This window comes from Salmo trutta, unplaced genomic scaffold (genome assembly GCF_901001165.1).
Source record: "Salmo trutta unplaced genomic scaffold, fSalTru1.1, whole genome shotgun sequence".
NCBI classification, from domain to species: Eukaryota; Metazoa; Chordata; class Actinopteri; order Salmoniformes; family Salmonidae; genus Salmo; species Salmo trutta.
Window position 1 is genome coordinate 1 of NW_021823039.1, and position 9,929 is coordinate 9,929.

At 52.5% G+C, this 9,929-nt stretch overlaps 2 non-coding genes and 1 pseudogene across 2 annotated transcripts; all 3 read right to left on the reverse strand.

Moving 5' to 3' along the window:
• Positions 1-359: 359 nt before the first annotated feature.
• On the reverse strand, positions 360-532 carry LOC115188332 (uncharacterized; annotated as a pseudogene).
• Positions 533-6,203: 5,671 nt separating this feature from the next.
• LOC115188347 (U5 spliceosomal RNA) lies at positions 6,204-6,320 on the reverse strand. Its single transcript, XR_003876393.1, has one exon. It is a non-coding gene; the product is annotated as a U5 spliceosomal RNA (small nuclear RNA).
• A 961-nt stretch (positions 6,321-7,281) lies between these two features.
• LOC115188333 (U2 spliceosomal RNA) lies at positions 7,282-7,470 on the reverse strand. The gene has a single exon (XR_003876381.1). It is a non-coding gene; the product is annotated as a U2 spliceosomal RNA (small nuclear RNA).
• Between the last annotated feature and the right edge of the window lie 2,459 nt (positions 7,471-9,929).

The window sequence follows — 9,929 nt, forward strand, 5'->3', positions numbered from 1 at the left end:
AGAGACCACACACACACACAGACACACACACACACAGAGACACACAACACACAGACACACACACACACACACACACAGACACACACACAGACACACAGACACACACACACACACACACACACACACACACACAGACAGAGACACACAGAACACACACACACACACACCCACAATCCTGGCCAATGTTTTTTTTTTTTTTTTTTTTTTTTTTTAAAGTAAAATGGCGGGAAAACGGGGGACCCCATGAAGGGGGCTTCGCCCTTGTTTCAGTTTGGATGTCTTCTTTTTTCATTCCTTCTCTTCTTCTGCTAGCTGTTTTACATAGCTTTGTGTATTTCTTTTTCCTTGACAATGAGAGAGAAGTTTGCACCGTTCCGGAGGTACTGCAATACCGGGTCGATGCGTGGAGCGGATGGAGCAAGCCCCATTTCCGACTCCCTGTTCGAAAATCCATTTAATATGTAGTCCCCGATGGGGGACATATCAGATATTAAACTGATAAGAACAGATTTTTTTTTTTTAGAAAAATAATTTATTACATTCAATACCATTCATTCTTACAAAATCATATATTTCTTTCAAACTCAAATACTGTTATTTAATTTATAAAACAAAACAAATACCCCAAAACAAAACTCAGGGGAGCATCGTCCCTCCCCGTCATCCTACGCACTAACTTTCCCTATCTCCCCGTCCCTAATCTAAAATAACCCCAGCCCTAATCCCCCCTTCCATCTCTCCGGGCAGCGTGCTGCCCCCACTTCGTCTCCTCCCTCTTCCCTCTCCTCTCAGATCTCCTTCCACCCTCTCACTATGCCTTCCACCCCACAATCTCTCCTGTCTTAACCATGTTCTGCCTGGCTTCCCACAGCCCCCGCTTAAAGAGGCTCATGAGAAGCCAGAGCAGAAACCTATCCCTATCGTCCCCTCGCTCTCCCTACACCTCTCTCTAGCCTAGCCCACGTCAATACAAATCCCCTCTTACCCTTCCTAACAACACCCGTGCCTTTGCCCATACTACTCCGGCAATGGCACAGTCCCAAAAGACATGACGCACAGTTCCTCCCTGCCACAGAAGGTCTTGGGCAGGTGGGGGATCGGCCAAGCTATGCCGGTAACATGGTGGAGAGTACCGGCAAACACTTGTGGAGGCTCAACCAATTCAGGTCCTTGAGCCTGTTGTCTAGACCCGCGCCTGCACTCCCTCCCAGACCACCGCCGGGATGCCCACTACAGGTGCCGGACTTACTGCCCGTCTGACCTCCTGTACAGGTGCCTGTGATCTAAACCTACTCGGGCGACTTCAACCTCTAGGGTGCGCACGCAGCCACTTGGCCGCATGGCCAAAGTGCCACGGCAGCTGTTCCGCCCGAGGACCCGTGTTAGACCACACCATTACGCTTCTCGCCTGATACGAGAAGAACACCGCAGGAGGTAACCGGACGGGTGTAGTACTGGCTGAGCAAGCTCCGTCAACAGAAACGAAAACAAAAATGCGTCCAGCTTGAGGGGGAGATGTGGTACCCCCCTACCTCCCTCCCCGATGGGACAGATCATGCGTGCCCTGGCGACCCACTCGTACCTGCCACCCCACATGAACTGAAACACCAGCCTCACTAGATGCCTCCTCAAACAAGCCGGCAATGGAGTAGATGTACGCCAAGTACAATAGAGATGGCAATACATCCACCTTGAGAACCAGGACCTTGCCTAAAAAGGACAAGACCTAGCCCTCCACATCGCTAGCTTCTTCTGTACCACTGCGATGCCCATGTTCCAGTTCAGCGTCGCTGAGCCGGAGGTCTCAAAATGGACCCCGAGTATCCTCAGGGCCCCGTTACAGAGAGATAACCCTCCGGGCACATCCGTCCTACCACCCATCTCCGAAAAACTTAACGGAAGACTTCGCGTGGTTAAGAACCGCCCCCGACGCTCGGGTGAAGTCCCCAATAATGTCAAGGGACCTTGTCAGGCACGAGTCTTGCAAAGCAGCAAGGATGTGTCGTCGGCGTACTGTGTCAACTTGACACGGAGACCGCACTTCCAGGGATCAGCAAGCCCTCCACCCCTGTGTCTGCCCTAATGGCAGCCCCCAGAGGCTCCATGTACAGAACGAAGAGGAGAGCCGAGAGCGGGCATCCCTGCCTGACCCCAGACGAGAGGTCAAAAAACGTCACCTAAGTGACTGTTACGCTAACTCGGCACCCCGCTCCGACATATAATGTACGGATCCATCCTATAAACTTCTCCCCAAATCCTAATCTACCTAACACCCTGAATAGAAAGGATCTATTCACGCGATCAAAGGCTTTCGCCTGATCAGCGCTGCTACATTAAAGGCAGCCCCTATCTTCTACCCAAGCGATGGAGTCCCTGATCAACTGTAGGTTCCATATGATCGAGCGACCCTCTACCCCGCACGTCTGATCCTCATGGACGACGTAGGGAAGGGCTGTGCGCAACCGGTCTGCTAAAACCTTTGCAAGTAGCTTGTAATCTACGCACAGCATGGTCAACGGCCGCCAGTTGCCCAGGTCGGTTGCTTCCCCCTTCTTATAAAGAAGTGACAGCACACCGACAGCCATTGATCCCCCCGGGACCCCCGTCTCAAGGATGGCCTTCAAGACTTCGAGGACCACTGGTCCAAGTATACCCCAAAACTTGAGGTAAAACTCGGCCGGCAGCCCATCCATCCCAGGCACCTTCCCTTTTCCCATCCTCCTGAGAGCGCTCTCAACCTCCTCGAGGGAGATCTGAGCCTCCATCACATCTCTAATGTCCTCCGGCAATCGCCGGGACAAGTGTTCTAAAAACACATTTCCCTGCTCTACATCTATTACCCTCTCTTTAAATAAACCTCGGAAATGATCAGTTGTTACCCTGACCATTTCCTCCGGTTTTCTAACTATGCTACCATCTTCTTTCCTCACCCATGCATTATCTTCCTACTCTGTCTGCCCCTAACCGACTTAAAGAACATAGCGGAACAATTCTCATTATGTTCTAGAAAGCCATTATGCGCACGCTCCAGGAAAGCTCGAGCCTTCCGCTCCTGCAGCTCCCTGAGCTGCGCCTTCAGGGCTGTGGATCTCTCCCAGTCAATTGACGCGCCGAGGTTGCCTGCCTCGTACTCTAGTTCAATCAACCTTTGGATACGATCCACCTCCCTCCTTTCCTCCCTTTTTTCCTCTTACAATATCCTATTATAAAAGCCCTAATCCTTACCTTAACTAAATCCCACCACTCTAACACCCCCTCGCACATGGACCGGAGGCCTTCAAGCCCCCGAAAGAAACCAAAAAAGGCGTCAACGAAAGCTTGCTCCTCCAGCACATCCCGATCTAATTTCCAGTACCCCCTACCGAAGAGGCAGACTGGTGGCCCCACCTGCAGGAGCACCCCGTCGTGATCCGAGAAGAACACAGGCAACAGCCGCCCAGACAACTGACCCAAAGACCTAGATAGAAAAATGTAATCGAGCCTCCGCGCAACCCCCGAGAGTTGCGCCATGTGGGACCAGCCATTGTCGGAGTAGTGTGCAGGCCTCCATCAACCAGGCCATGGCAAGCCATTAGCCCGGTGATGGCGCCTGCACTACTATCCCCCGCTAACCCTAAATCTATGTTAAAATCCCCTCCTATCACCAAGTGCCTATTTGTGACACACAGGGGCGCCAGACAGTCCACCATCTCCCTCCTGTCTGCCGCCACCTGTGGCCCATACACCACCACTAACCTATACCTACTATCCCTAAAAGTGACATCCACCCCCAACACCCTCCCCTGCATTACAACAAAAGTACTCTCTACTCTAACCTCCCTATTCCCAAACAAAATCCCCACCCCCGTAGAGTGAACCCCACCTATACCCCAAATTGACTCCCCCTTATCCCACTCCCTACTAAACCTCACGACATCCCCTCCATCCCTTAGGTGAACCTCCTGTAAAAAACAAACATCAAAACCCACCCCCTCTAAAAAACTAAAAGCCGCCCTCCTTTTAACATAATCCCTTAAACCCCTTACATTTAAACTAAACAAATTCAACATAAGGTTCTATTATAACCAAAAACAAAAACAAAAACCATTACTTTTCCAAAAAAATACCAAAACAATCACAAAAAAACAGGAGGCTCACCTGATGCTCCCCTGCTCCTTCTCATCCGGCGGGGACGTCTTCTCCTCTCCTGACGTCCCCCCGTCCTCCTCCATCTCTCCAACCCAGGATGCAGGTATGGTGTTTGGCCTCGGTGTGCTCTGCACCCTGGGTTCCTCACCACCACCCTCCATTCCTCTCTCCCTGTAAGAGTCCAGGTTTAGAGTAGGGGACCCCATCTCCTCAAAGAGGAGTTGAGATCCCCCCCCAGACACCCGACACTGGGCCACGCCCTGGGGGTCCCCCTCCACCCAACACGGAGGGGCTAAGGAGTCCAGCAAGGTCAAGGACACCTTTCCCTCCCCCATCCCTCGCTTGGCAACCCCCTCCACCCCCCCCTCCCTTTCACTGCCAGTCGAGCACCCCCTCTTCTTAACTTTCTTCCTAGGAGTTGGAGGTAAAGGGGAGACACCCCCTTCCCTGCCAACTCCTCCACCATTCCTCTCATCTCTTCCACGAGGGCGCTCGACATGCTGTCCCCCCACTCCCTCACGCCCCTTCCCTCCTCCTCCTCCTCCCCCGCCACCGGCACCCCCTCCATCACCTCTCCCTCCATTGTCACTGTCTCTCGCTCCTCCACTCCCTTTCTTCCTTTCGATTCCTTCCCTTCTGCTCCCGTGTCTTTTTTCCCTTGCCCTCCTGCTGTCGCTCCTTGCTCCTCTTCTTTCCGTTCTTGTCTCTTGTCCTTTTCCTGTGATGTCCTTCCTTCCCCTCTTCTTCCCCATCCCCCGCTCCTGCTCCCCCCCAGCTGCAGACGCGTATGACCTCTGACGAGCCGGGCACTCCCGCCACAGGTGTGCTGACGAGCCACACCCGTGGCACGCCTTAGGCTCGTCGCAGTCCCTCGCCTCGTGCTCCGCAGATCCACAAATTCTGCACTTTTTTGTGCTGCACGAGGCGAGGATATGACCGTAGGCCATACAACGCCTGCAAAATGGGGGCTGACGTGCGTAAAACAACGTCCCCCTGTCAGCCCCCAGGGAGAACATAGCGGGAGGATGGAGGTAGCCACCCTGTCCCTTTGGGTCCTCCCTGAGTAGGGCCTGGAACCCTCTTCTCCCATTCCAAAACCCCAGGGAGTCCCTGAGGAGCCTTGCTGAGGAGACCTTGTCCATATACCGCCCTAGAAAGGCCCTCACCTCTTCGTCCTTGACATGCGGGTTATACATAGTTACTGTTACAACCCTGAAGCTGTTCCTCGCCAGGCTCGTAACTTCATAATGGCACATAGGCCTTTCTCCTTCCACTGCCTTCACTTTCTTCATGATTTCATCATGTTTTTCCTCCGTGTAGCAGGTCACATCGTATGCCCTCTCCATCGGGTTACCCTGGAGGCAGAGGACATCTTTTACCATCAATTTTAGGCTTCCCATCAGGATGGTTCTTGCAAATGTTCTCTCCCGAATTGCTCAACCTCCTTGTCTTTCCAGGCAAATCTGACCGTGTTTGCCAATCCGACTCCCGGAACCGTCCTGTTCTGTGTACTTCTCTCCATGACGTCAAGAAAAAAGCTCTCTTAAAAAGAAGCCAAAGGGAAAAAGGACATCGGAAAATCCGATTCCTATAAACAAAAACAACAAAATTTTCCTCCCTCCTGCCTTCCTTCGACCTTCTGGCTCAGCGGGCTTTGGGGCACCTCGGTACCAAGCTTGATCTGAGCCAAAAGGCCAGGAGAAGCGATAACCCACAAATTGACCCCTGCACCCGCCGGGCCCCCGGGGGTCTCGGCAGACCTCAGCGGTTTGGCAAAAGTTGTCTCCTCCCCACCCGACGCTTCCCTGGTGACAGGCGGGTGTTTTTTTTAACAAGTCGCTAATGCGTCTTTAAGTCACTAGCTCTTTAAGCCTAGTGCGACTAGTTGTTCAAAGGCCCGGAAGGGAAAAACACGTCAGTCGTCGTCGGGCTTGAACTCAATTGCCCGAGCGACTACTTTGAGTGAAAAAATACGCCGGTCGGTCGGTCGGTCAGCCGGCTTCAAGTCAAACGCGGCTCCGAGCAAAAAGTCTCGGCGTTCATCTCTGTCAATTTCTCTTGAAACAAAGATACCGGGCTCTGCCAGAAGCAAAGCCCTTCCCAAAATATGTTGAACTCGTAAGTGTTCCTCTCCACGGAAGTCTTTAGTAAAAGGCGAAAGGCTTGTGCGTAATGAAGAGAAACCAGAGTCGTAGGAAGTCAGAGGTCGGGGCCCGAGACACACACTGTGCACTCTAGGCCGGGTGCCCGCGGGTGGTTCCCGAAACCCACTCTTCCCAAGTTGAGGGCTGTGGGTATAAAAATTCACAGACAGACAGACAATCCTGGTTGAAGTGATTGTATTTTTTGGGGGGGTCAAAAAACACAGGACAGACGGCAGGACAGACAGGACAGACAGACAGACAGACAGACAGCCAGACAGACAGACAGACAGACAGAGACGACAACAATCCTGGTGAATGTGATTGTATTTTTTGGGGGGGGGTCAAAAACAGAGACAGACAGACAGCCAAGACAGACAGACAGACAGTACTAGACAGACAGACAGACAGACAGACAGACGACAATCCTGGTGAAGTGATTGTATTTTTTGGGGGGGGGTCAAAAACAAGACAGACAGACAGACAGACAGACAGACAGACAGACAGACAGACAGACAGACAATCCTGGTGAAGTGATTGTATTTTTTGGGGGGGTCAAAAACAGAGACAGGACAGACAGACACCACCACACAGAGACACACACACACACACACACAGAGACACACACCACACACACACACACACACCACACACACACGACAGAGGACACACACCACACAGACACACACACACACACACACACACAGAGACACACACACACACACACACAGACACACACCACAGACACACACACCACACACAACACACGACATAGACACACACAGACACACAGACACACACACACACACACACAATCCTGGCCAATGTTTTTTTTTTTTTTTTTTTTTTTTTTTTTAAAGTAAAATGGCGGGGAAAACGGGGGGACCCCCCATGAAGGGGGCTTCGCCCTTGTTTCAGTTTGGATGATTCTTCTTTTTTCATTCCTTCTCTTCTTCTGCTAGCTGTTTTACATAGCTTTGTGTATTTCTTTTTCCTTGACAATGAGAGAGAAGTGTTTGCCACCGTTCCCGGAGGGTACTGCAATACCGGGGTCGATGCGTGGAGCGGATGGAGCAAGCCCCATTTCCGACTCCCTGTTCGAAAAATCCATTTAATATGTAGTCCCCCGATGGGGGACATATCAGATATTAAACTGATAAGAACAGATTTTTTTTTTTTTTTTTTTTTTTTACAAATATATTTATTACGTTTCAATGCCTTTCATTACAAAACATGTATCAATCAAAAATCATAACTAGGCATTTTTAACTTCAACACAAACACTAAAACCCCAAACCAAAAACTCGTCTTCCCTCCCCTTCCCACCTACAAACCAAAACACATACCCACATTAAATACCCAACGAAACTCACCCTATACCCCCGACCGACGGGGACGCCTCCTCCACTCCTGACGCTCCTCCGTCGGCCACCATCCCTTCTCCCCTAGAAACAACACCAATTTCCTGCACACCCACACTCTGTGCCTTGTGCCCCCCACTCAAATCCACCACCCCCCCCTCCTCCGGGCTCCGGCCCGAGCATCCCATGCCCCCAAACAGGAAGCTTGCCCCTTCCTCCATCCCCCATTCCTGGGCCATGCCTGGTAGGTCCAGCTCTGCTAGGGGTGTAAAGGAACACGAAGAAGAGGGAGCCCACGAGGGCCCTGCAACCTCTCCCCCCTGCCCTTCCCCCCCCCCCCCTTTTACCACCCTTCCTCCTCCTACTGTCCGGGCGCTCCCACTTCTTTGGCCTCTTTATCGGTGGAGGGCGCAGCCAGGGAACATCCCTATCCGCGTCCGACAGCCCCCCCCTCGCTTCGGTCATATTATCCGCCAGCCCACCCCCTCGCTTCCTTCACAGTGTCCGTCAGCCCCCCCCACCATCTTCCTAAGTTCCTCCACCCGTGAATCTCACCTCTTTACTATCCCCCCACTCCTTCACTCCTTCTCCTACTGGTCCCGCCACCTCTGCCTTCTCTGTCTCCTCCCTTTCTGTCGCTTTCTTCTCCACCACCTTCTTCCCTGTCCTCCTTCCTTTCTGTCTCTTTCTTCTCCACCCCCTTCTTCCCTGTCTCCTTCCTTTCTGTCTCTACCACCTTCTTCCCTGTCTCCTTCCTTTCTGTCTCTCTCTTCTCCACCTCCTTCTTCCCAGTCTCCTTCCTCTCTGTTGCCTTCTCCGTCTCCTTCCTCTCCACCGCCGTCTTCTCTGGCCCCTCCACTCTCCTGTCTCCTTCCTCCTCCTTCTCTCCTTCAGTCTCCTGCCCTTCCGTTTCCACTATGCTGTTGTCCTTCTTTTTCTCCTCCCGCTTCCGTTTTCTCCTCCTCTTCCACCCGTGTGTCCGCTCCCTCTGGTCCAGTACTCAGTCCTTGGTCCCTCCTACCCCCATCCCCGGCTCTCGCTCCCCCCCCCCGCTGCAGCGCGTATGACCTCTGACGCGCCGGGCATTCACGCCACAGGTGCGTCAGCATGCCACACCCGTGACATGCCTTCGGCGCGTCACAGTCCCTCGCCTCGTGCTCCGTAGATCCACAATACCTACACTTCTTTGTGCTGCACGAGGCGAGGATATGACCATAGGCATACAAGCGCCTGCAGAACGGGGGCTGACGTGCATAATACAACGTCCCCCTGTCAGCCCCCAGGGAGAACATCGCCGGCGGATGGAGGTAGCCTCCCAGGCCTTTTGGGGTCTTCCCTGAGAAGAGCTTGATATCCTCTCCTCCCAGTCCAAACCCGAGTGAATCCTTGAGGAGCCTTCCTGAGGAGATGTTATCCATATACTTCCCCAGGAAGGTCCTTACCTCTTCTTCTTTCACGTATGGGTTATACATCGTAACCGTCACCACTCTAAAATTTGTCTTCGCCAGGTTCTTTACTGCATAGTAGCACATAGGCTTCACTTTCTCCAATTCTCTTGCCTTCTGCATCGTGTCCTCATGCTGTTTTTCTGTGTACAGAGTCACATCGAAACCTCCCTCTATTGGATTCCCCTGGAGGCAGAAGACATCCTTACTCCAATCTTGAGCGCACCCATCAAGATAGTTCTCCCGAATGTCTCCCTCCCAAATTGCTCCACCGTTTTGTCCTTCCACACGAATCTCAACGTGTTGGCCAATCCGACAACCGGAACCGACCTGCTCCGCTCATTTCCCTCCATGCCTTTCAAAAATAAAGCTCTCCTCAAAAGAAGCAACCTCAAAAACAATAACTTTCCTCCCTCCTGCCTTCCTTCGACCTTTTGGCTCAGCGGGCTCTGGGGCACCTCGGTACAAGCTTGATCTGAGCCAAAAGGCCGAGAAGCGATAAACCCACAAATTGACCCCTGCACCCGCCGGGCCCCCGGGGGGTCTCGGCAGACCTCAGCGGTTTGGCAAAGTGTCTCCTCCCCACCCGACGCTTCCCTGGTGACAGGCGGGTGTTTTTTTAACAAGTCGCTAATGCGTCTTTAAGTCACTAGCTCTTTAAGCCTAGTGCGACTATTTGTTCAAAGCCCGGAAAACACGTCAGTCGTCGTCGGGCTTGACTCAATTGCCCGAGCGACTACTTTGAGTGGAAAAATACGCCGGTCGGTCGGTCGGTCCAGCCGGCTCTCAAGTCAAACGCCTGAGCAAAAAGTCTCGGCGTCATCTCTGTCAATTTCTCTTGAAACAAGATACCG